General features: G+C 43.9%; 1 protein-coding gene across 3 annotated transcripts in view; it reads left to right on the top strand.

Annotated features, from left to right (window-relative positions):
- The window catches only part of ARHGAP24 (Rho GTPase activating protein 24), a 348,183-nt gene that overhangs the window by 166,605 nt on the left and 156,613 nt on the right, over positions 1-24,965 (top strand). Inside the window, exon 1 of one of the 3 annotated variants that reach the window (XM_060278415.2) lies at positions 258-408. The exons of the other annotated variants lie outside the window; for them this stretch is intronic. The gene's annotated coding sequence lies outside the window, so the exon portion shown is untranslated. Of the gene's footprint in view, positions 1-257; positions 409-24,965 lie in introns of those variants that run through there. 3 annotated transcript variants of the gene reach the window in all.

The raw sequence follows: 24,965 nt of genomic DNA, 5'->3' as shown, positions 1-24,965 counted from the left end.
AAGCCCTATAAAGTGCATTACTAAATTAGCAATATTTACAACTTTCATGCATTCCTCTAATTTATTTATAGCACAAAATTCCTTCTGGTTCTTTCCCCGCTTAAAGTCATGGGAGAGTAGATGTTGGCTCAGCCATAAGAGGAGGGAGAAATGGGTTATTTCCCCAACGGCCCCTCAGTGTTTAAAATAAATAGTAACTATAGTGGCTTAGATCCAACTACATTTTTTTAAGGAGGGAAAAGCATACACACAGAGAGGGGGGGGGCGGAGAGAGAGGTTGCTGTGCCCCAGCTTGTCAGTTCAGCAAATCAAGGCATTTCATTTGAGCTGAATGGCGATGTTTAGGTAAGCAAGACTCTGTGCTGGAGAAATAGCTACGAAGAGACTGTCAGACCCATTAACATCAAGGTACCTTTATTTTATGTTTTTATTGCCACTTAATCATATCGGGGAAGCCGTGATCAGGTTGAATTCTCGTGCTGTTTTTCACAATCTCTGCTCAGTTTTATGAACGGCTTATTCATGTTAGCTTCCTTATAAGTAGAAGACTTTTCTGTAGAATTGTGTGTGTGTGTGTGTTAAATGAGTGCCTATTGGGTTTGGTTTTCATACTGGATAAGGCTGGATAATTTCTGGGTATGTGCAGAAATTGCACTCATCTGCAGGTGGTGAAAAAATTGACTTGCAAGTATGGTTGTTGCAAGACTTCTTTTTCCATCCTGCAGCATGGTTGAATCTGAGCAGGCATGCAAAGTTCATATCTGTTAAGCCTGGATGTCTGGATGAACAACTGTGGACACAGAATGGCTAAGCAGATGTATGAACTACTTGCTATGTTAATTCCTTAACAGTATGCATTACAGCTGCCCTTTATGTCATGCGTACCCTGAGACTCTGTTAAGGAGTTGTGCTTGAGAGATGATGATATGGGAATGCTAATTTGGCACACAGTTTCTGACACTCACTGAAGCTTTCCAACACCTTGGCGTTGCCTTGCCTTTGCTGTGTTTCTCCCACCACAGGCATGGTGTTCAAAGAAGTTTTTTAAAATTGGCATAGATCTGCATAAGTTAGAACCATAGTTACATAGGGGAAGGAGAACCATCAGAGATGGCAATCCTGCTTGAGGACAGGTTCAATTGGGGCTCTGAAATGCCTGAAAGCTGAATTTGCTCCCAATTTGCATTTGGTTTTCCTTCATCAGTTAACAACTCATTTTGCAGAGTTGGTTTAACAGTCAATCCCAAGGAACTTTGGGAATTGTAGCTCTATATGGCGAAGGACGCGGGTGGCGCTGTGGGTTAAACCACAGAGCCTAGGGCTTGCCGATCGGAAGGTTCGAATCCCTGCGATGGGATGAGATCCCGTTGCTCGGTCTCAGCTAGCAGTTCGAAAGCACATCAAAGTTCAAGTAGATAACTAGGTACCGCTCTGGTGGGAAGGTAAACAGCATTTCTGTGTGCTGCTCTGGTTCGGCAGAAGCGGCTTAGTCATGCTGGCCACATGACCTGGAAGCTCCTTCGGCCAGTAAAGCGAGATGAGCGCCACAACCCCAGAGTCATCCACGACTAGACCTAACAGTCAGGGGTCCCTTTACCTTCATGGGGAATTATTATTATTTATTATACCACCCTTCACCCAAAGATCACAAGGCTGTTTACAATATAGAAACACAAAAATGCATAGCATAATAATAAACGAAAGCAATACCCCCCCAGTTTAAAAGGCCATAGATTAGGGGTCTCCTAACAACTCCTAACAGTACTCTTAACAAACTGCAGTTCCTAGGATTCTTTGTAGGAAGCCATGATTGTTTAAAGCGGTATCATACTGCTTTAAATGCATAGTGCAGATGGAGCCTCAAACAGTGTACATTAAACTCACAACACAGATGCTGAGATGCAACAAAACACGGTAGAAAGACAGAAAGAAACATGTTACAAAAAGCTAGGCATTAATCAATGAAAAAGTTAAGTATTTAACAAGACTCTGAAAAATAGTTTAGGTTGGCGCTTGCCATGTTTCGAGGAGGACAAGGCACCCCAGCAGAGAAACTCCCCCCCCCCCGGCTACCACAAGGTTTATGGTGATGGAACGACCAGGTGGGCTTGTTCTCTAGATCTCGATGAGCAGACAGGTTGATGTAGGACAAGGCACCACTCCCAGGTTGTTGAGGGGCATAAATGTCAACAACAACAACACCTTGAACCTGGCATGCTTCCACGTCCACCGGTATCTAGGCTATAACTACAGGTTCTGGTGGGAGTAGCTTCTTTTTGTTAGGTTCTAGTCCTCCATAAATTAGGGGAGGAAATCTCAGGTGGAAGGAAGGGAATGTGTTTGCCTTCCCTTGGCTCCAGGTTTCGGGGTAAATTGTGTGTTTAGTATGACCCAAACACTATGCCTTGCATCCCAGTGGTATTTTGGTATAGCAACTAGTTACTGGTTTAACTCCAATTCAGGTCTTTCGTCTGACGTGGAAAGTGCGCTGGATATCATGACAGCAGTTCTGTGATGCAGTTGCAGTAGTGGGTAAAAGGTTGCACTTCCCTAAACTGGAGGACCATCAGGCATACACAGGGAGTTTTAGTCACATTAGACATTTGTGCACATGCTCAGAATGAACTGTGGAAGCCATTCTGCCCCCACAATCCATTCATGGGTTTCCAAAGCCGAATGATTTCATTCAGCTCTCTAGCAGAATGGAGAGCAAAACTGGGTGGTTCCATCCTATCCCTGTTGCTGCCTACAGCTGCCATTTGCTCAGCTACCAGTTAACTTGCTCAGCTACCACAAGAATTGATTATGTGCTCATTGCAAAGGCTGTGTTTGTTTAGCCAGCAATGGAAATGTACAGAGCATTTTTGGCTGCAGTCATATCACCTACACATATCACCTCCTTGTTCTTATACTTATTTTACAAAGATCACACTGCTTTGTATTTCTGAGGGTGTATTTACAAATCGATTTCTAAAAGTGTTTTAATCCTTGCTTGCTTCATTTTCTCAAATTAAATGCCATTTGAATTCAGTGCACTGAGTCAGAGAAAACTCTCTTTCCTTCTTTTTCTCGTCTCTCTCTTTGCCCTTTGGAATTTTACATAATCATTTTAAATCCCAGAAGATACAGCTCGGTGCAGATTCCATCCAAATTTAACTGAACATTGCCACTAAGTACATGGTGTGTTTCTTTAGACCTAAAGGTATGCCATCTGATGCCGTGATTTATTTGTTTTTTATGAGGTTGCAATGTGAACTTCCCAGCATCTGAATGCAAATTTGGCCACTGAGCTGTTGCCCACCTGTAACTCCATGCCACTCTATCGTGCATGCTTCCTGAGCTTGTCAACAAGACTCCTGCTGGCAACTCACCTCGTTGCATATTGCAATAAATTTGCCCAAATGAACAATTCCCACCGGATTGCACACACGCAATATTTTCTCATTTAAAGCAGCAGTGGAGGGAGGAGAACTTTTCATTTATTTTAAACATGCACGCCTGGCAGTAGGTAACCTAAGGGGGTGTTTGGTGCAGGCTGCACCAGTGAATAGCACATGGTCTTCTTCTTTAGCCTGAGATATCCATTGATGATACTGTTTCATTAACTTGCCTGTAAGGCATTACAGGAACAATCAACAAGTAAACTAGTGGACCACAAAAAGGATGCTCATAAAATAGATACTGCAGGTATGCCAGACAATTGGAATTTTTTTTTCCTTCAGTGAACAGCACAGTATTCTTTGGATTCCAGTATTTCCCAGAGGCAACTTCTGCAATCAGGGATGTGTCCCACAAGACAATGATGCAAAATATTTCTTTCTTTCTCTTTAATATACATTTTTATTAGTTTTTACATATATTTTCGAAACATCTCATCTCATCTTATACAACATTTTGGCTATTTTAGCCTGAGACTTCCATCAGCCACGTCTAATGATTATCAAACCTCATCTCTTAATCTTACATTTGTTATCCTAAGTATTACTTTTAATAATCCATAACTTAAAATCCATTCTCATAAATCTTTTCTGCAATATTTCATATAGTTCTCCTTACAAAACTTCTTGTAGTCCTACGAGCGTAGTCAGTTGGTTACAATTGTCTTTCAGATAACTTGTAAATTTACTCCAATCTTTCAAGAATTTATGGTCCCGCTGGTTTCAAATTCTCCCTGTCATCTTATCCAATTGTGCATATTCCATCAATTTCATCTGCCATTCCTCTTTCGTCGATAGTTCTTCCTGCTTTCATTTCTGTGCCATGATGCAAAATTTTTCATTTGGTATCCAGATTTTTTTGTTTTTTTGATGGTATCCCTAATGTTGTTCAGCTCTCAAGGGACTGCTATCCACATTCTGCATCAGCCCTGTATACCTGAAGGAGTGTCTCCACCCCCATCATTCAGCCCGGACACTGAGGTCCAGCTCCAAGGGCCTTCTGGTGGTTCCCTCACTGCGAGAAGCCAAGTTACAGGGAACCAGGCAGAGGGCCTTCTCGGTAGTGGTGCCCACCCTGTGGAACGCCCTCCCATCAGATGTCATAGAAATAAACAATGATCTGACTTTTAGAAGACACCTGAAGGCAGCCTGTTCAGGTGTCAGGGACTGAACAGAGGAGGAATGGTGGAAGCCTGACCCTTCCAGAGAAGAAGAAGACAGAATAGATTTACAACAGTGGTTTGTGGGAGGTCACAGCTCAGAGGCAGATGAGCGGGAGAGTTCAGAGAAGAAGAGTTTGGATTTGATATCCCGCTTTATCACTACCCGAAGGAGTCTCAAAGCGGCTAACAATCTCCTTTCCCCTCCTCCCCCACAACAGACACCCTGTGAGGTGGGTGGGGCTGAGAGACTTCAAAGAAGCGTGACTAGCCCAAGGTCACCCAGCAGCTGCATGTGGAGGAGCGGAGACGCAAACCCGGTTCCCCGGATTACGAGTCTACCGCTCTTAACCACTACACCACACTGGCTCTCAGAGGAGGAGGAGGCAGAGCTGGCCGACATGTTATCACTAGAAAGCATTCCAGATGCACCATCTCAGAGAACCCGGCAAGCCTTAAAAGTAGGAGAGCAAAGGGCAGAGACACATGGCCCTAAACAGCAGCCGTAAGGTGGGTAGTGCTGTTGACGAATGAGGAAGTAGGAGAGATGGAGTGGAGTGGAGATTTACTTGGAGCAACGCCGTTATTCCAAGAGGCTGCATTTCCAAGACTCTCTCTGTGGATATTGAATAAAAAGCATTTGGCAAGAACTTCCTTGTCTTATCTGTTCCTGGCAACCTGTCATGGGGGTTGGATCCTCGGCTGCCTGACATCGGGGAAGTTTTTAATGTTTGATGCCGTATTGTGTTTTAATTTGTTGGAAGCCGCCCAGAGTGGCAGGGGGAACCCAGTCAGATGGCATATAAATAAATCATCATCAAAGCTACAGCAATGTGAAAGGTTGCCTCACCCTTTATATGCCAATGTTCTGCGAGCGAGGTCCTCTTGTAGACACCATCTTCTGAGAAGCTCCATTCTGCACAATATTGGAATCAGGCCTGTAGTGTGGTGGAACCTACCCTTTGGAATTCCCTGCCCTTGAATATTAGACTGGTGCCACCTCTGTTGTCTGTTCAGCACCTGCTGAAGTCCTTCCTCTTGCAAGTCCGTATCTGTATTGGAATTGTTTTTTAAGGTGTCTTAATTGCCGACAAAGGTCCGTATAGTTAAATCATTGGTTTTCCCAGTAGTGATGTACGGAAGTGAGAGCTGGACCACAAAGAAGGCTGATCGCCGAAGAAATGATGCTTTTGAATTATGGTGATGGAGGAGACTCTTGAGGGTCCCATGGACTGCAAGAAGATCAAACCTATCCATTCTGAAGGAAATCAGCCCTGAATGCTCACTGGAAGGACAGATCCTGAAGCTGAGGCTCCAATACTTTGGCCACCTCATGAAAACACCAGGGCGAGAGAGAGAGAGAGAGAGAAGTGCAGACCTGTACCTAGAAACAAAGCACAAAAGGAAGGCTGGATGAGGCCTTAGAGTACCCAGGTGTCTGCAAGCACAAATTTACCAAACACAGCAGACATGCAAGCATAATGTGAACGGCTGCCCTAATTTTGTGGTTTGTTTTTATGGTTTGTGAAGGAAATTCATTTCCTCTGCCTGCCTCCCCTGTTCCCTGACTCAAGGGACCATCAGTAAGGATCAACTTGCCTAATTATGACCGATCTTCTTCAGCACCTCGATCCCCCGCCCCGCCCCCCGCCATGAAAAGTAGTACTTGGCTGTCCATTTTCACCTGTTTATCTTTCAGCACCATTAGAGCTGGAAAACAGGGGGAAGCCAAGTGCTTTTATAGCAACTGGAGAGCTATGGAACATGCATTTATGGCACCCACACTTCACTGAGCCAGAGGCTAAGCAGTCATTAGCAACAATGCCCCCCCCCCCGTGCCATCCTTCTATCATGCAAGCAGAAATGTTGAAGGTGAAGGTTTGCTCATCGGGATTTGGCAGCATCGCTTCTGCTCACTTCAAAATAGTCCGGTGGTTTTGCATGATTACGTGGCGTAAAAATGAAGCTCTGCACACCCTTTTCATGGAAGAAAGGGGCCTGAACAACCAATGGCAGAGTCAACTGGAAGCTCCAAGGAGACCATTCAGTGCTACATAAAAGCCATGGGGGAAGACTGCTATTCCCCCACCCCCCAATTTCTTTTTCTTTTATTTCAAGATTCGAAGTTACATGTTACCACTCAACAGTTATAATCCTCATTCTGCAATATTAATGACTGTCGGCTCACCCATCCTCAATGTTTATAATCACAATTAAATGCAATTGCATCTTACAATTCCATCACATAGAGTTCCATCCTCTTTAACAGGTTTCTCAATATATCCTGCTGTATTTTTCTTAAACTTCAAACCCCACCATGGACTATGCATATGGACAATTAATTTCTAAATAGACCAGAAAAAGTTTCCAGTCCTCCTTGAAAAATTCTGTGTCTCTTATTAGAGCTGTAGGTTTTGCACTTTTGTGTCTCTTATTAGAGCTGTCCGTTTTGCCATCTCTATATCCCATGATTCATTTTTTTAAAATGCCAAATAAGAGCCCAAACTGCATGATTGCAGTTAATATGCATGGCGGGTTTTTTCTTATATAAATAGCAGCCATTGGGGATCCTGAGTAGAACTGGGACTACAGGGAGCAGAGAGGGAAAGTTCCACCCTTCTTTATCCACACGCAGTGATCCCATTGAAAATCACCTTCCTAAGCTACTGTTTGCATTCTCTCCTAATAAAAATAAGCAGCTGGCAGAAGAGGTTCCTTTGTTGGGGCTGTAGCAGGGGAGAAAGGGTTAAGCTCTTCGTCTCCATCTCCTGAGGTCCTGAAGTTGCTCAGGATCCTTTGGTTACTGCTAGTTGCTTAACAAAAGCCATATATTAATATCAACTCTAGTCTGGCACAGATATGTGTTTCAAAGTAAAAAGGGGAAAGGAGCCAGACCATGGCGAAAACCGAATCAGCCAGATCCATGCAAGATCTTTGCTTCTGTGGGACATAGAAAAGCAGGTACATTGGGCTCTGTCTGTTCCACACTGTGTTTCACCTTGCAAATATTTCCCTACAAACAGATTCATAGAAATCATAGAAACATAAGGTTGGAAGGGTCACCTACCCCTACCCCTGCATTACAGGAATCTCAACCCACAGTTCCCCATCCAACTTGAAACCATACCAAACCCTGCTTAGCTTTGCAAATGTGCTAGTCGTTTTCTTGCTGCACCAAGCAGGAACGGTTTGGATTCTTAGATCATGGTCTGCATTTTCTTGAAGGTGGACTTCTGGCAAGTGATGGGCTGCACCTCACAAGGGTTGGGAGGAATGTTTTTGCCATGAAACTCAAAAACCTCACCAGGAGGGCGTTAAACTGACTTATGTGGGGGAGGGAGACAGTGGTCCTGAAGGTAGGAGTCTTATGAGGAACGGCTTAGGGAGCTGGGTATGTTTAGGCTGGAGAAGAGAAGGTTAAGGCGTGATATGATAGCCATGTTCAAATATATAAAAGGATGTCATATAGAAGAGGGTGAAAGGTTGTTTTCTGCTGCTCCAGAGAAGCGGACATGGAGCAATGGATTCAAGCTACAAGAAAGAAGATTCCACCTAAACATTAGGAAGAACTTCCTGACAGTAAGAGCTGTTCGACAGTGGAATTTGCTGCCAAGGAGTGTGGTGGAGTCTCCTCCTTTGGAAGTCTTTAAGCAGAGGCTTGACAACCATCTGTCAGGAATGCTTTGATGGTGTTTCCTGCTTGGCAGGGGGTTGGACTGGATGGCCCTTGTGGTCTCTTCCAACTCTATGATTCTATGATTCACTAGGACTCCTGTGTGCTTGATGTCTAGATTTGGGTTACAAACTGGGATGGGTGACGGAAGGGGTTATCCTCAACAGAAGACGTGGGAAACGTTTTCCCTTGCCTTGGGAAATGCTCAATATAAATGAATGGAAATTACAACCAGGGTGTAAATAAAGTTCATGTAATGCAATTAGAACCAGTATTTGGACAATTATATTTTTCAATTGGAACAAGCAACCTGTGTCCATCTGGAGCTTGGCACTAATTCAGAGTTTCTTCCACATAAGCCACTTCTCCACTGGCTAAAAATTCATTGGCTACCCTTCCATTTGTGTTCCGTTTTGGAGAGATCGCTTCCATTTGCACACAGAAAGACAGCTGCAGAGCTTTAGTAATAGTTAAAAGGGAATGGGGGTTTTTTTTTTTTGTGAGCGCTGCTAACAGTGTCCGAGTTTACAGACTGGCGAGCAGCAGGCACCCCAGATGGCGGGAATTGAAATCGTTTGAGCACTAAAAGTACTGTAAAGTGGAATGTTCACACACTGCAGTAATTCCCATATTTTTCATGGCTGGAAGCTGTTGCTTTTGCTGAAAAATAAACAGAATCGTTCAGGGGTTGAGGAACTTTATCCAGGCTGGCCCGAGAATTTTTGCTGCCTGAAGTGAAGGACAAGACGGTCCCTCACCTGTTCCAGGTACAAAACCCAAGCAGCCTGCCAAATGAATCTTACTTCAATCAACACTGGCAACAGAACAGTGGCCTACACAGCATTTGTTTTGTTTTTTAAAATAATTTTTATTAAGCTTTACATTTTTGTGTTCAACACAATCATCATTATCACAAGAAAAGAAAAAACGTATGCGAATCCCAATCTCCCCCACCCCTCCCCTGACTTCCCTCAACTTCCTCTTCCGGTTCTTTAAATATTGTTTCTTCTGCTTATTTTATTCTACCTTAATTTGTAGTCTTTTAACTATATCTTATTACACTCATATCATTCATATTCTCCATATTACTTAACTTTTATACTTGTTTTCTTAATTGTAAGTGTTTAGTCAAATCCTGCTAGTGAGTCTACTTCTTTACGGTGTTTCTGTAGATACATCATAAACGATTCCCAATCTTTTTAAAAAATCTCTATTGTCTTTTTCTCCAAGTTTTCCAGTGAGCTTCACCATTTCAGCATGCTGTATTCCATCAGTTTCCCTTGCCATTCTTCTTTCGTTGATCTTTCCATTTTGGGGCTAGTAATATCCTAGCCTAATATTCATGTAGTATCCATGAATAGTTTCTTCCACTCTTTCGGCAGGTTTTGGCCTGTAATGGCTAGCAAAAAAAAGCTTCTGGTCTTTTAACAAACATTATCTTAAACATGAGAGTCCCATGGACTGCAAGAAGATCAAATCTATCCATTCTGAAGGAAATCAGCCCTGAGTGCTCACTGGAAGGACAGATCGTGAAGCTGAGGCTCCAATACTTTGGCTACCTCATGAGAAGAGAAGAATCCTTGGAAAAGACCCTGATGTTGGGAAAGATTGAGGGCACTAGGAGAAGGGGACGACAGAGAACAAGATGGTTGGACAGTGTTCTCGAAGCTACGAACATGAGTTTGACCAAACTGCGGGAGGCAGTGCAAGACAGGAGTGCCTGGCGTGCTATGGTCCATGGGGTCACGAGGAGTCGGACACGACTAAACGACTAAACAACAACAACAATCTTAAACATTTTTTTCATTTCATTGTAAATCATTTCCCAATAGCTTTTGATTACTTTACAATTCCACCACATGTGATAAAACATGCCTTCTTTATTCTTACACTTCCAACACTTATTGGAGTGACCTACACAGCACTGGAGGGCAGCAGGATAGCTTAGGAAGAGCACACCCAGCTCTGCCTACTCACAGCCCCTCAGAATCTGCTGCCTGAGGCAGAGGCGTCTTACCCATAGAGGCTAGTGGTGTGGGACGCCAAGATGCCAAGTTCTGGAGGGCGCCAGGGAAGAGGCAGAGGCTGGACATGGTGCCTCCCAGCATCAGCTCGCCACCCTCACCTGCCATGCCACGCTGAAGCAGCGGCGCGCCCGGAGCCTCCGTCTGCCGTGGCCACCATGGCACAAAGCAGCCAGCTGAGCCGGGAGGCGCCGCGTCCAACCTCCGCCTCTTCCCCACCAGAGGAAGCACCCTCCAGCCGCTGCCTGCCTCCTCCAGCCCCGCCGGCAGCGCCGCGCTCCCTAAAAAACTCTGGGAAACCGGTGTGTGTGTGTGCGCCGGAGAGAGCTTTGCTCTGGCCTGAGGCATCCACCTCTCTCTGGCTAGTGACTGAATGTGACTGTAAATGTGTAAGACAGAGCTTTAGACATAATGACTGCTTTCTAGCTACCTGATATGCATGTGGGGTAAAATGGCCCCAGTCTTGAATGGTGCAGAGTCTTCTGTTTCTCATTTACCTAGCCTATTTCGATACCACCCCAGTTATTTTTGAATACTGTCTTTCAATCCAAAGGGCTCTAATGGTCTTGAAAGATCTGCATTGGCTCCCAGTACGTTTCCGAGCACAATTCAAGGTGTTGGGGCTGACCTTTAAAAAGCCCTAAATGGCCTCGGTCCAGTATACCTGAAGGAACGTCTCCACTCCCATCGTTCTGCCCGCACACTGAGGTCCAACGCCGAGGGCCTTCTGGCGGTTCCCTCGCTGCGAGAAGCCAAGTTACAGGGAACCAGGCAGAGGGCCTTCTCGGTAGTGGCACCCGCCTTGTGGAACGCCCTCCCACCAGATGTCAAAGAGAAAAACATCTACCAGACTTTTAGAAGACATCTGAAGGCAGCCCTGTTAGGAAAGCTTTTAATGTTTAATAGATTATTGTATTTTAATATTCTGTTGGAAGCCGCCCAGAGTGGCTGGGGAAACCCAGCCAGATGGGCGGGGTATAAATAATAAATTATTATTATATTATTATAATGTGGTGAAGAGCTTTATGCCCAATGAGCACTTGCTAGCAAAGCTCACATCCACACCATTCATTTAAAGAGCATGACTTCCCTCAAAGAATCCTGGTAACTGCAGTTGACCCATCACTGCAAATTCCATCTGTAAGGGAATGGGAAAATGCAATCTGGCAAATGGGAAAATGCAATCTGGCATTGTATGCTAATGTGCAATGTATCTTTATTACAAAAGGTAATAAGGTACTGGAAGCATGAAAAAAAGATTCACTAATACATTTCATATTTGAATGGAAAACCCTCTAGAATAATTTAGCATGAATTTGTATTTTGATTTTTTAAAAATATTATAATGATTACAAATACTCTTCAATTGAATTGTAACATGGTTTCTGTATTTCTGTCTAATTTCTGTAAAATAAGATAGTAAAAAGAGTGTTTTCACCAATCTCCATCCCACACATGTAAGAGCTTAAAAAGGGGGAGAATTTTAAAAGTGGATATCTAACTGTATGTAATAGACTTCAGTGCCAAAACAAGGCCTTTCCTTTCTTTAAAAACACAAAGAAATAAACCAATAAAATATACCCAGCTGTACGCAGTGGCAAATATGTTTTCTAGATCAGCTTTGAAGGCATTGTTTGATATCTGCTCAGCAAAAGGGATCAATTAATTTGAGTTGCTGTGAGTAGTTACAGAAGTCATCATATAGCCTTCATATCTTGAAAGGCTAAATGAAGATGCCATTGATGTGAGAACTCGAAAGCCTGGATTTCATGCTGAACATGAAGAAAAGGGCTTTTAAAACTAACTGTTAAATATACACCAAATAGAAGTGACATATTCAATTCTTTGCTTTGAATTTCATATGGAGATTATCAGCCCTACAGAAAAGGCTACGTGCCCTGTTATTCGAATGTCTTAATTCATAATCTCACATTTTTCAAATTCCGTCTTCCTCTTCTCGGTCCGTTTCCCAGTTTCCCCTACATTGAGCCTTCGTATACCACAATAATCATAACAGAAACAGGGTGCTCCGTGTTCACAGAGTGGGTAGCAGGCTTCTAAAAGCAGAAAATATTGGGCCATTTGTTTTCCAGCTTGTTTCTTTATTGCTTTAACCATGTGATCAAGTGGACACCCAAATCCCTTTGGGTCTGATTCCAGAGCAAAAGAAAGTCTTTGTATGGCGAAGGAAGCCAGCTCTTTAGCACTGACTTCGAGGTTCTTGTGCACATAAATGTGATGGCCTAGGGTTCAAAGCTGTCAATCAAAACCAAGACCTGAGGACACTGAAGAGGGGGAAGTCTATGTACAGGAATTGCCTCCAAATGAACCATGAGAGGCAGAGGAATCCATGTGAGGAGAACCCTAGGAGCAGCCACTGTGTCCACATACATGGCTTGATAAGGTCACTCTGCCCTCCTCTTCTGACCATCTCCAGACATTTGGCCAAACACTTTAAGCACCACACCACAAATTTCCCTCTTGACATGCCTGCAGCCTGTCCCATGCCCCAGTTGGCCCATGACTTCTGCTGCAGCAACATCTGAGTCTGCTGCTCTTCGGCACCTGTATCCAGCCTGAATTCTCTCAGTGCCATTGAGAGCTGTCCATGGTCCTGTAGACACCCCATGGAACAGCACAATAAAAATAGAAATCTTTTGAAGTCTGTGGAGGCAACGTAACTGTTTGACCATTCTTTGGTTCTCATAATTTTACAGATTATTCCCACACCCCCATTTACATATCACATAGCACCATGATTTCTAAGCAGCATACAGTGAGGTTACCAAAGAGATGCAAATGTAAAATCAGTTCAAATTAAGCATAAAATGGCCGATTATTATTTTTAAAGTCATCGCCAATTGCCTGAAGTTCAATAGAGAGGAGGCCTGTCTGATCTCAGCTGGAAAGGAGTTCCACAGATTTGAGCACAGGTCCTGATGGATGCAAGGTGTGAAATCGGACCCACTGGAGAGCACTAACAGCAACCCCCCCCCAAGAGCCCCCTTTGATTGGGCAGGGATATAATGAATTAAGTGGGCCTTAGTATCTGGACCCAAGTTGTTAAGGGTCTTGTAAATTAATACAATCACCTTGAATTTGGCCAAGCACTAAATGGGCATTAAGGATGTCTTCTTTAAACAACAGTTCATAATGAGAAGAACTCTACTAAAAATAACATTTCAAAAGTCACAAAACAATACTGAGCAGGGAAAGAGGAGATTGACAAAAAAAAAACCTCCCCTCTGCCTTCCTTCATTGGCAGCTTCCAACAGATCTCATTCCTTCTTGTGAAGAGAAGTAGACATTCCGTTCTCAGAAGGTACACATAAAGTCCTAGAACATTCATGGTTGAAGCTTCCATATCTAGAACATAAGAAGAACCTAAAATTAAAAAAAATTCCTTCCATTAGCACCTTAGAGACCAACTAAGTTTGTCATGACAAACCTAGACAGCATCTTAAAAAGCAGAGACATCACCTTGCCTACAAAGGTCCATATAGTTAAAGCTATGGTTTTCCCAGTAGTGATGTATGGAAGTGAGAGCTGGACCATAAAGAAGGCTGATCGCCAAAGAATTGATGCTTTTGAATTATGGTGCTGGAGGAGACTCTTGAGAGTCCCATGGACTGCAAGAAGATCAAACCTATCCATTCTGAAGGAAATCAGCCCTGAGTGCTCCCTGGAAGGACAGATCGTGAAGCTGAGGCTCCAATACTTTGGCCACCTCATGAGAAGAGAAGAATCCTTGGAAAAGACCCTGATGTTGAGAAAGATTGAGGGCACTAGGAGAAGGGGACGACAGAGGACGAGATGGTTGGACAGTGTTCTTGAAGCTACGAACATGAGTTTGACCAAACTGCGGGAGGCAGTGCAAGACAGGAGTGCCTGGCGTGCTCTGGTCCATGGGGTCACGAAGAGTCGGACACGACTAAATGACTAAACAACAACAACAACAGTTTGTCATAGGAAGTTTTGTCATAAGTTTGTCATAGACCAACTAAGTTTGTCATAAGAAGAACCTGCTAGATCAGGCCAATGTCACTTCTAGTTCAGTATCCTGTTCTGACAGCGGCCAATCAGATGTCTATGAGAAACCAGGGAGCAGCATCTAAACACAAGAACCCTCTCCCTTCCTGTGGTTTCCAGCAACTGGTATTCAGAAGCATTACTTGCTCAGACTGTGGAGGCAGAGCACAGCCATCATGGCTGGTAGCAATGGATAGCCTTCTCCTCCATGAATCTGTCCAATCCTCTTTTAAAGCCTTCCGAGTTGGTGGCCCTCACTGTCACCTGGGGGAATGAGTTCCATAGTTCAGCTATTTGCTGCGGAATGATAGGCATGAATCTGAATGTGTTCAGTGACTTTCAACCAGTTAAGCTGTATACTTGTTCGGACTGGAATTCACACTGGATCAGAGGGACCATTGCGAGAAAGCTGTACGTCATCCATTCGAATGTGTACCCATGTGGATGCCTACACAGAAAGCTCGGATGGCATGGAAGGATTTAGTGCCCCGAGTGATCCAGCCATTTTTCAAGCTATTGTTTGAAAAACAGTAAATCAGCAATAGAGAATTATCGGCGCAGTGGCCCATATTTCTCCAGAAGACAGGAGGGTGTTGTGCTTTTAATGCCAATAATCTGAAACAAATAGTTTGTAGTCTGACCTGAAAAGTGGGGGGGGGGGTGTATTTTTTTTTTACTGTGGGAAGAGGAAACTTTCTCCTCCTATCCTCTTTCTGTGCTGCATATTAACCTAATCTCATTTCCTGGTTGGCCAGATCCATTGTCTGCAAGCAGCAGCTATGGAAATCTAAATGTACGTGTGTTTCTAATCTCCCCCCCCCCCGCCACCTCCACCGCCTCTCCCCACTATGGATGTTTTGTTAGCCTTTGTGCTTGTTTGTAGTCTGCTTAAATTGGGTGTCAGATTCCAGCTGGAAGCCAGGCTGCTTGTTGCCATTGTGGCTAATTGGGCATTCATAAGCAAGGGAAAGATACACCCCATTTGCATCTAAATTTTATTAGTATCCTACTGTTTGCTCCTCTTTTGGGGGAGGCGATGGCTATTTGTCAATGTCTGCTTCCTTACATTTGGCAGTTCCCCAATATTTTTTTTTTCTTTGGAAGAGTCACAATTGGATAGCTCTGTCACTGTTCTTGTTTTTTTTCCAAGTGCTTTTACATAGTTTAAAAATTTATGTCCGGGAGAAGAGCGAAAGCCCTTTACAATTAATGCTACACTGGTGCAAATTTTAATCAGAGGGAAGACACGTCAGAAAGTCGGGCAGCCAAGGGACACTGTTTGTTCCTTCCCAGGCTTTATGTAGGCCATTGGCCTTATGAAAATAAGCAATCAGGAAAATCGAGATTTTCCTGATTGCTTATGATTTAAATGGCAATTCTTCAACTATGAGGTCCACCCTTGCCCCCCCCCAATGAATGTCAAATAAAGGTAACATGAGGACTTTGGGCATGGGTGGTCTAGCTTGGTGATTGAAGCCTGGACAATTTTAGAGACCAGAACAAATTGTAGGGTGATGGGCTGGGGTCAAATAATAAATCAAAGGAGCAGCTGTAGAAATATAATTTAGGAGTTGCTCCAAGGTCAAAGCTGAAGAGGGCACTTCATAGGAGAAGGCAGTTTCTATCAGGGTTTGTTGTGTTGGATATTTATCAGAATAACTCTTGGGCAGAAGATTCTTTCATTGCAGGGTTTTGGAATAGATGACTCTCATGGTCCCTTCCAATTCTACAATTCCATGATATTCATTCATTCATTCATTCATTCATTCATTCATTCATTCATTTACCTTTTTAATAAGACTGAAATACTGAGTTGGGATGAGCTTTTTTTAAATGACTCCACAATGCTCCAGAGCTGGTGCTTACCTCCCCTGCAATCTCAAAAGAAACCTTATTTAGATGGTGTTGCTACTGCTTGGGACGCGGGTGGCAGAGCCTAGGGCTTGCCGATCAGAAAGTTGGCGGTTCGAATCCCCACGACGGGGTGAGCTCCTGTTGCTCGGTCCCAGCTCCTGCCAACCTAGCAGTTCAAAAGCACGTCAAAGTGCAAGTAGATAAATAGGTACCGCTCCGGCAGGAAGGATTAACGACGTTTCCATGCGCTGCTCTGTTTCGCCAGAAGCGGCTTTGTCATGCTGGCCACATGACCCGGAAGCTGTACGCCGGCTCCCTCGGCCAGTAAAGATGAGTGTCGCAACCCCAGAGTTGTCCGCGACTGGACCTAATGGTCAGGGGTCCCCTTTACCTTTACCTATACTACCTCCTACCTTCCAAAAGCCATCTTCTTTTGTTTTTTGTTTCCCCCATTGATTTCTATAAAGACTCTGATAGACTTCTGCTGCGTGTGAGTTTCCATTCCTAATGGCATGGCATTTGCAGATATTCTGCTATCTCCAGGGCATCACATCTGCCAGATTTCACGTAGACAGAGCAAAGGGTCCCTCTTTTATATGCAATTAAAATAGGCACCCAGACGCAGCCTAGCTGCTGTTGAAACTAAAGAGAGCTTTCTTGCATGTCATGTTCACTGCTCTGCAGTTTCTCTTCCCGTGTTTGAAGTGCTGTATATAGTAAATGTGAAGAGGTTTTGGGGGTGCGGGCGTTTGCGGTGGCGGCGGCAGTACTTATCATGATAACAAAATATTTCAGATCGTCATTTTCTGGCACTCTTTTGGAGAAGTGTTATTCAATATGGACATTTCTTATCTCCCTTTGCATACATCCTGATTGCTTGGTTGTGAAATTGAATCTTCTTTGTGGCGATGTTTTACAGATGCAAATGTTGTTTCCATCTTCAAAAAAGGGGGGGGGGAGAAGACCCGGGTGACTGGTCTGACGTCGACACCAAGAAAGATTCTAGATCATATAATTAAACAGCCGGTTTGGGAGCACTTAGAAAAGAATCGTGTGATTACTAAAGGTTTCTCAAAAACAAGTCATGCCATATGAATCTCATTTCTTTTTTTGACGGAGTTACAAGCTTGGAGGATCAGGGGAATGCCGTGGACATGATGTCAGTAAGGGTTTTTGACAAAGTCCCCTATGGTATTCTTGTGGAGTAGCTGGTAAAATGTAGCCTTGACAATGTTACAGTTAGGTGGATTTGTAGCTGGTTGACTGACTGAGTGCTCTCTTATGGTTCCTCATCATCCTGGAAAAAGAATGACAAGTGGAATGTTGCAGTGTTCTGTTGTGGCACCATTGTGGTTCAACATCTTTATAAACGACTTGGATGAAGGCAAATCAAATTTGCAGATGACACCAAAATGGGGTAGCTAATACTTCAGAATAGAGGATTGCGATTCAGGACAACCCTAATAGATAGGAGAACTGGGCCAAAACTGACAAAATGAATTTCATATTAAAAATGTAGGGTTCTGCACTTAGGTCAGAAAAACCAGATGAACAAACATAGGATGGGAGACACCTGGCTTGCCAGTAGTAAAAGGTAAAGGTAAAGGGACACCTGACCATTAGGTCCAGTCGTGACCGACTCTGGGGTTGCGCGCTCATCTCGCATTATTGGCCGAGGGAGCTGGCGTATAGCTTCCAGGTCATGTGGCCAGCATGACAAAGCCACTTCTGGCGAACCAGAGCAGCACACGGAAACGCCATTTACCTTCCCGCTGTAGTGGTTCCTATTTATCTACTTGTATTTTGATGTGCTTTCGAACTGCTAGGTTGGCAGGAGCTGGGACCGAGCAACGGGAGCTCACCCCGTCACAGGGATTCGAACCGCTGACCTTCTGATCAGCACGCCCTAGGCTCAGTGGTTTACCCCACAGCGCCACCTGGGTCCCTAAAAGGTAAAGGTAAAGGGACCCCTGACCATTAGGTCCAGTCGTGACCGACTCTGGGGTTGCACGATCATCTTGCATTATTGGCTGAGGGAGCCGGCGTATAGCTTCCAAGTCATGTAGTAGTACAAGAGTTTTATCTAGGAGTTTTAGGAGACACAAGCTCCACAAACTTAACTTGAGACAACAGTCTGATGCAGCCGCAAAAAAACTCATGCAATTCTAGGCTGCATCAGCAGAAATAAAGTGTCCAGATCAAGGAAAGCAACAGTACCACTCAATTCTGCCTTGGTCAGATCACATTTGGAGTAGTGTGTTCAGTTCTGGGTACCAGAATATAAGAAGGATATTTCTAAGCTGGAACATGGGCAGAGGAGAGCAGGGCAACCAAGATGATCCAGGGTCTGGAAACCAAGTCTTATGAGGAATGGTTGAGGGAGTTGGGTACGTTTAGCCTGGGAAAGAGAAGTCTGAGGGAAGATGTGATAGCCATTTTCAAATATTCAAAGAGCTGGCACATGGAAGATGGAGCATGCTTGTTTTCTGCTGCTCTGGGGGGCAGGACCTGAACCAATGGCTCCAGTTTACAAGGAAGGAGATTCTGACTAAACATCTGGAAGAACCTTCTGACAGTAAGAGCCGTTAGACAGTGGAACAGAGGTTGTGGACTCTCCTTCCATGGAGATTGGTTCCTTCCAACTCTACAAGTCTATGATTCTAGATAGAAAAACGGTGTGGTTGCAAAACAACACAGTTAATGAGCGACAACAATATGTATGAATTATGCTAACTATATTGCTGGCAGTTTGGGGTATGTAATTGGCATCATTACTGCAGTGGGGTTTTGTGTACCAAGATCAAACTGTGTTTCTTTCCCAAAGATACTGAGATAGGAACCTTGATACATTTAACCCCATGATGAAAAACTTCAGATTTACAAAATAGGCAGTTAAAATCACAATCAAGGGCAGTACATCCTGCCTAATGTTCAGCTCTAACCTATTGTTTTATTTTTAGGTTAGTTTATGGGTTCTAACAATGAGAAATAAGTGTGCTTTTCATATATATGAAGTACTAAATCTGAGACTGAAATCCTTAGTTGCAGATAAATCAGAAATATCTCATACATAGCCCTTTCCCCACTGGAAAGAAATTGTCTTTCTTCTTCCACTTCTTCCAGAAGTGTTAGTTTGCCAGAAGCCATGTAGAAAAAAAATGCATAGTTCCCTACCAATCTGTAAAATAAATTCTGGGATTTATTTGACTGTGTCTTCTGTTTATCACTTTGAATTATCACCACCCAAAACTCTAGTCCTGGAAATAACACTTTAATACATATTAATACGTTGTAAATCTATGTCACCCACTAGAAGATGCTTCCTAAAATTTATTTTCATTTTAAAATAGTGGTTCAATTTGTCAGATGTATGGATAATTTGACCATGTCATTTCTGCCCTTGCAAGAAGAGTCTAGATGCCAAATACTTTTATACAAGACTGGGACTGAAGAAATCTGGGACGTGTAATACTATTTTTAAAGCATATATAATATAATATTTTTTCATACAGCTTTGCACCTTTTTAGCTGCAATCCTGTACACAGTTACCTGAGAGTAAGTCCCATTGACATCAATATGATTGGTTGGTACTCTGTGTTTGCCATTAGATCTAGTTACAGGTAGGTAGCCGTGTTGGTCTGACGTAGTCGAAACAAAATTAAAAAAATTCCTTCCAGTAGCACCTTAGAGACCAACTAAGTTTGTCACTGGTATGAGCTTCCGTGTGCATGCACACTGAAAGTTATCTGAAGAAGTGTGCATGCACACGGAAGCTCATACCAGTGACAAACTTAGTTGGTCTCTAAGGTGCTACTGGAAGGATTTTTTTTTATTTTTATTTTTGCCATTAGAGGAAGTGATATGAGATGAAGGGCTGCATTTAGATTGTTGTGTATGTATGCGAAAGGAAAAGTGTACAGCATTACCAATAACTTCATAAGCAACTTCCTCCCATTAGTTTTCAATTTTTTTTTAAAAAAAAGTTTATTTCATGAAACAAGATAAAATGGATGAGGTGATTATCACAGCAGGGGGACGAAAACAGGCTGTCGTCAAGGAACCCACAGAAACATATGGTACTTTTAATTCACATCAGCTTTAATTACTTCTTGATTATATCGCATACATTACCCTAAGAAATGGCTGTATAATACTGCCCGGCTAGTGGATTTTCTCCACAAAAGGAACCGTGATCTCTGAATCAAAAGTGGTGTAGCTGAGAGAATGATACACCAACTCCGAATCTCTTCACTTTGATGATTAAATTATAAGCAAGAGTGCTAGACAGCTCTCATATCAAGTGCCGTATGTTTGGGCCAGAGCCCAGAATACCAGATATTGTTTGGGCTATCAATTGGGAACACTGTTTCAGACCAGTCACCCAACTTGAATGCTAATTTTTTTAAAAAACCAGTAATGAAATGGCATATCCATTCATCTTTGCAGTATCTTTTCCATTCACAGCAGCACGTAACTGCCAAATGTGTGAAAATATGTGTCACAGTGGCCGGAGCAGGCTACTTCAGAGAAACGACGCTACGCAGCTCTGCATTTTATTACTTTATTGGTGCTGCGTATTTACAGTGCTGAAGTCATTGCTATTTACACGGAACGATGGGGTCATTATGTTGCAGAACCTCCGAATGGCTTTTGGCGCGTCTTTCCCCAACACAAAAGCCTTGGAAGACCCATCCTCTTTCCCCTCCTCTTTCTGCGTAATTCCGGAGTTGGGGGGATGGGTCTCCCCCCCTTATTTGCCCCTTCCTGTCCCACCTGGGACCCTGGCTCCGCTACCTTGCCTGAGCCTCGGACACGACTTCCTGCTTCCTCACTGGAATCGGAGCTCCCTCTGCTTTCCCCTGTGCTCGGGGATGGGCTTGAACTCAGGAGGGGAGGGACTTCGCGATATCCCCTGTCCCTCACAATATGTAAACATAATAAGGCATATTGTCAAGATTTGTACTATTACACTGTTAAGCAGACTGTGTTTCTTCAATATGCCTTTTTTGCCATACATTGAAAACACATTTCTGTGTTCGGCCTCTATGAAATGAATGGGCAAACTGTGGCACTCCAAATCTTTATGGACTTCATAAGAAGAGCCCTTCTGCACATGCCCAGTGACCCGTTGAGTCCAGCGTCCTGTTGTCACAGTAGCCAACCAGATGCTCAAGGGATATTCAGTGCAGGACATGAGCCCCAACAGCACTCTCCCACTTACGTTCCCTTTCAGCTGGTACTCAGAAGCACGGTTCCCCCAATATTGGTTGCAATAAACAGCAATCTTGACTTGTTGTTTAGTCGTGTCCAACTCTTCATGACTCCATGGACCAGAGCACGCCAGGCACTCCTGTTGTCCCCTTCTCCTCCCGCAGTTTGGTCAAACTCATGTTCGTAGCTTCGAGAACACTGTCCAACCATCTCGACCTCTGTCGTCCCCTTCTCCTAGTGCTCTCAAACTTTCCCAACATCAGGGTCTTTTCCAGGGAGTCTTCTCTTCTCGTGAGGTGGCCAAAGTATTGGAGCCTCAGCTTCAGTCCTTCCAGTGAGCACTGAGGGCTGATTTCGTTAAGAATGGTTGTAGGTTTGATCTTGCAGTCCATGGGACTCTCAAGAGTTCCATGGACTCTTGACTAGCAGCCATTGATATCCTTATTGTATATGAATTTGGCTAATCTCCTCTGAAAGCTGTCCAACCTGGTGGCCATTGCACATCCTGCAGTGACAAATTCCATAAATTAACTATGTACTGATAATATATCTTATTGTACATCCTCAGTCTTTCAACATTCAGTTTCCTTGGCTGATCTGAGATCAAAACTTCTTGTTATTGCTCCACACCATACCACAGGCTACAATATATCTGGACCAAAAAAAAAAAAAAAACCAAACAAACAAACAACAGGCCACATGTCTTCTGGGCCGTGCTCCCGGGCAAGTCATGTGACCTGTGTGACAGCATGGAACCCAAAACATACAGTTTTGGGATTTGCAATCTTGCATTTTGGGGGGCTCTGTGCTCTTGCGGGGCCAAGAAACATGTGTCCTTGGGGGCCACGGCACCCCAAAATGCATGTTTTGGTGTGTTATGCTCTCAAGAGCACATCCCCAAAAAACAGGATGCCCCAATTTTTATCAGGACAGTTGAGGGGTATGTCATACAGCTCTATCCCATTCCCCTTGCTTTCCCTCCCCCCCAAACTAATAAGTCCCAAACACTTTTCTTCGTATGAGGAGTTGCTCCTGTTCATTGATCAGTTGGGTTGCCCTTTTCTGCCCCCTTTCCAAATCCACGATATCCTTTTTGACTTGTGGTGACCAAAACAGTACACACTATTCCAAGCGTGGCTTGTATGAGAGTACTATGCTACTGGCAGTTTTGATTTCCTACCCCCCTCTCCTAATGATCTCCAACATGGATTTCACCTTTTTCACAATTACCACACACCTGTCCTGGTCAGTTAACATCAATTCTGACCCCATTTGTTTGTTTGTTTAGTCGTCTAGTCATGTCTGACTCTTTGTGACCCCATGGACCATAGCATGCCAGGCACTCCTGTCTTCCCGCCTCCCACAGTTTGGTCAGACTCATGTTCGTAGCTTCGAGAACACTGTCCAACCACCTCGTCCTCTGTCTTCCCCTTCTCCTTGTGCCCTCAATCTTTCCCAACATCAGGGTCTTTTCCAGGGAGTCTTCTCTTCTCATGAGGTGGCCAAAGTATTGGAGCCTCAGCTCCTTCCAGTGAGCACTCAGGGCTGATTTCCTTCAGAATGGATAAGTTTGATCTTGTTGCAGTCCATGGGACTCTCAAGAGTCTCCTCCAGCACCCATGTGTGCACCTAATTTTTTTTTTGTCCCAGTGCAGATCTTTGAGGAACACCATTTCTCCATTGTGAGAGCTCTCCCTTCCTACTCTCTGCTTCCTGTTCTTTAACCAGTTACTGGTTCACAAGAAGACCTCTCCTCTTATCCAGTGCCTTCTAAGCTTTCTCAGGAGTCCTTGGTGAGAGACTTTAGAAGAATTTTTTTGAAAGTCCAAGCACAGAGTATCTACCAGAACACCCCTATCCACATGCTTATTGACACACTCAAAAACCTCTAAAGTGTTAGATGGGATTTAACTTTGTAAAAGCGTATTGAATCTTATTCTACTATATGCTTGGTAATTTCTCTTTAATGATGTTTTCTGTTAGTTTTCCCAGAGCAGATATTATGCTAACTAGCCTATAATTTCTTGGTTCCCCTGCATTCCTTTTTAAAAATGGTTTTACATTGGCCACTTCCAAGCCCTCAGGTAAGGAGGCCACCCTTAGGGACAAATTACTTATTTTTTGTCAGAAGATTAAACTATGATAGCTCTTGTCGACATGACTGGTCACCAGAGATAATGACAGCTGTAGTCTAGAAACACCTGCAAGGCCATAGGTTCCCCACCTCAGAGTTATGGGGTAATGATTTTAATACTTTTCATTGAAGCCAGACTTCTGGTTGAAGTTAGTTAATTGAAAAGAGCCCTATGCCTAGAAAAAAATAAGTTAGCAAATATTTTACGGGCATGCAGGCAAATTCTCTAGCTATAAAGCAAGCTGACGGGATATAATTCGTAAATAATGTATGGTTCAATATATGAAATTCAACAAGCTTAATCTAAAAAGTTTCCAGGGTACATATCTCCTCAAGTAAGACAGGTTTCATATTAAGACTTTTCCCGATTGCTTAATGGCTTTTATTGCAACGGTTTGCAGATAATCATAAACAGCCAGAAGATAAAGTTACTTTGAAAAAAACCCTCCAGTGCCTAATGTTTTTTAATCCTGGTTCCTAGAACTGTGGCCCATGTGGAAAAAAGATTGGTTGTGGGCTGCTGCATCCTCCTATCTGACTAATAAAGTTAACTGCAAAGCGACTAAAAATGCCAAATGTTTCTTCTCTACCTTAACAATTTACTGTTGCTGCTGCTGCAACAATCATAAATCATTGCAGGCATTGAAGGAATGGGCCTGGTAAGCATGGCTGTGTGAAAATATGTCCTGTGAGCAATCAGGGCCGGCCCTACGGCCAGGCTGGGTGGCACAGGGCGCCACGGCGCCGGCCCACCAGGGGGCGCACAGCTGCGCCCGCCCGCCCGCCCGCTGGCCGCTCTTCCATGCAGCAGCGCCCTCGGCAGTAGCGCTGTGCGCTGAGCCCAACCGTCCATCGCGTAGCAGCGCCCTCGGCAGCCGCGCTGCGCCTCCCCGCCCGCCCGCCGCGCTGGGAAACGGGGGGGGGGCGCCAGAGGGATCCGTCGCATCAGGGCGCCAGAGGTGCTTAAGATGGCCCTGTGAGCAATTTAATCATTTCACCCTCAACCATTCCATGAAAGATGAAGATGGCTTACACGAGGCTCACTATGGTCTCCAGTCTAGGCACCGTTTGGTAGACTGAAGATATACCCTCCAACATTTCTCCGGTGAAAATAGGGACATCCTAGTCCATAATAATAATAGTAATAATTTTATTATTTATACCTCACCCATCTGACTGGGTTGCCCCAACCCCTCTGGGCAGCTACCAATATATACGTATAAAAACATAATAAAACACTAAACATTAAAAAAAACTTCCCTAAACAGGGCTGCCTTCAGATGTCTTCTAAAGCTTGTCTCCTTGGCTCAGGTATGGGTGGGGGTCACTGAACTCCACGTTCTCCAACATTTCTCTGATGAAAATAGGGACATCCTAAGGAAAAGCAGGACGTTCTGGGATCAAATCAGAAACCGGATGGCTTCTGTAAATCCGGAACTGTC

Source organism: Zootoca vivipara, chromosome Z1 (genome assembly GCF_965207765.1).
Source record: "Zootoca vivipara chromosome Z1, rZooViv2.hap1.1, whole genome shotgun sequence".
Lineage (NCBI taxonomy): Eukaryota > Metazoa > Chordata > Lepidosauria > Squamata > Lacertidae > Zootoca > Zootoca vivipara.
This window is presented reverse-complemented; position numbering and strand designations above follow the sequence as displayed.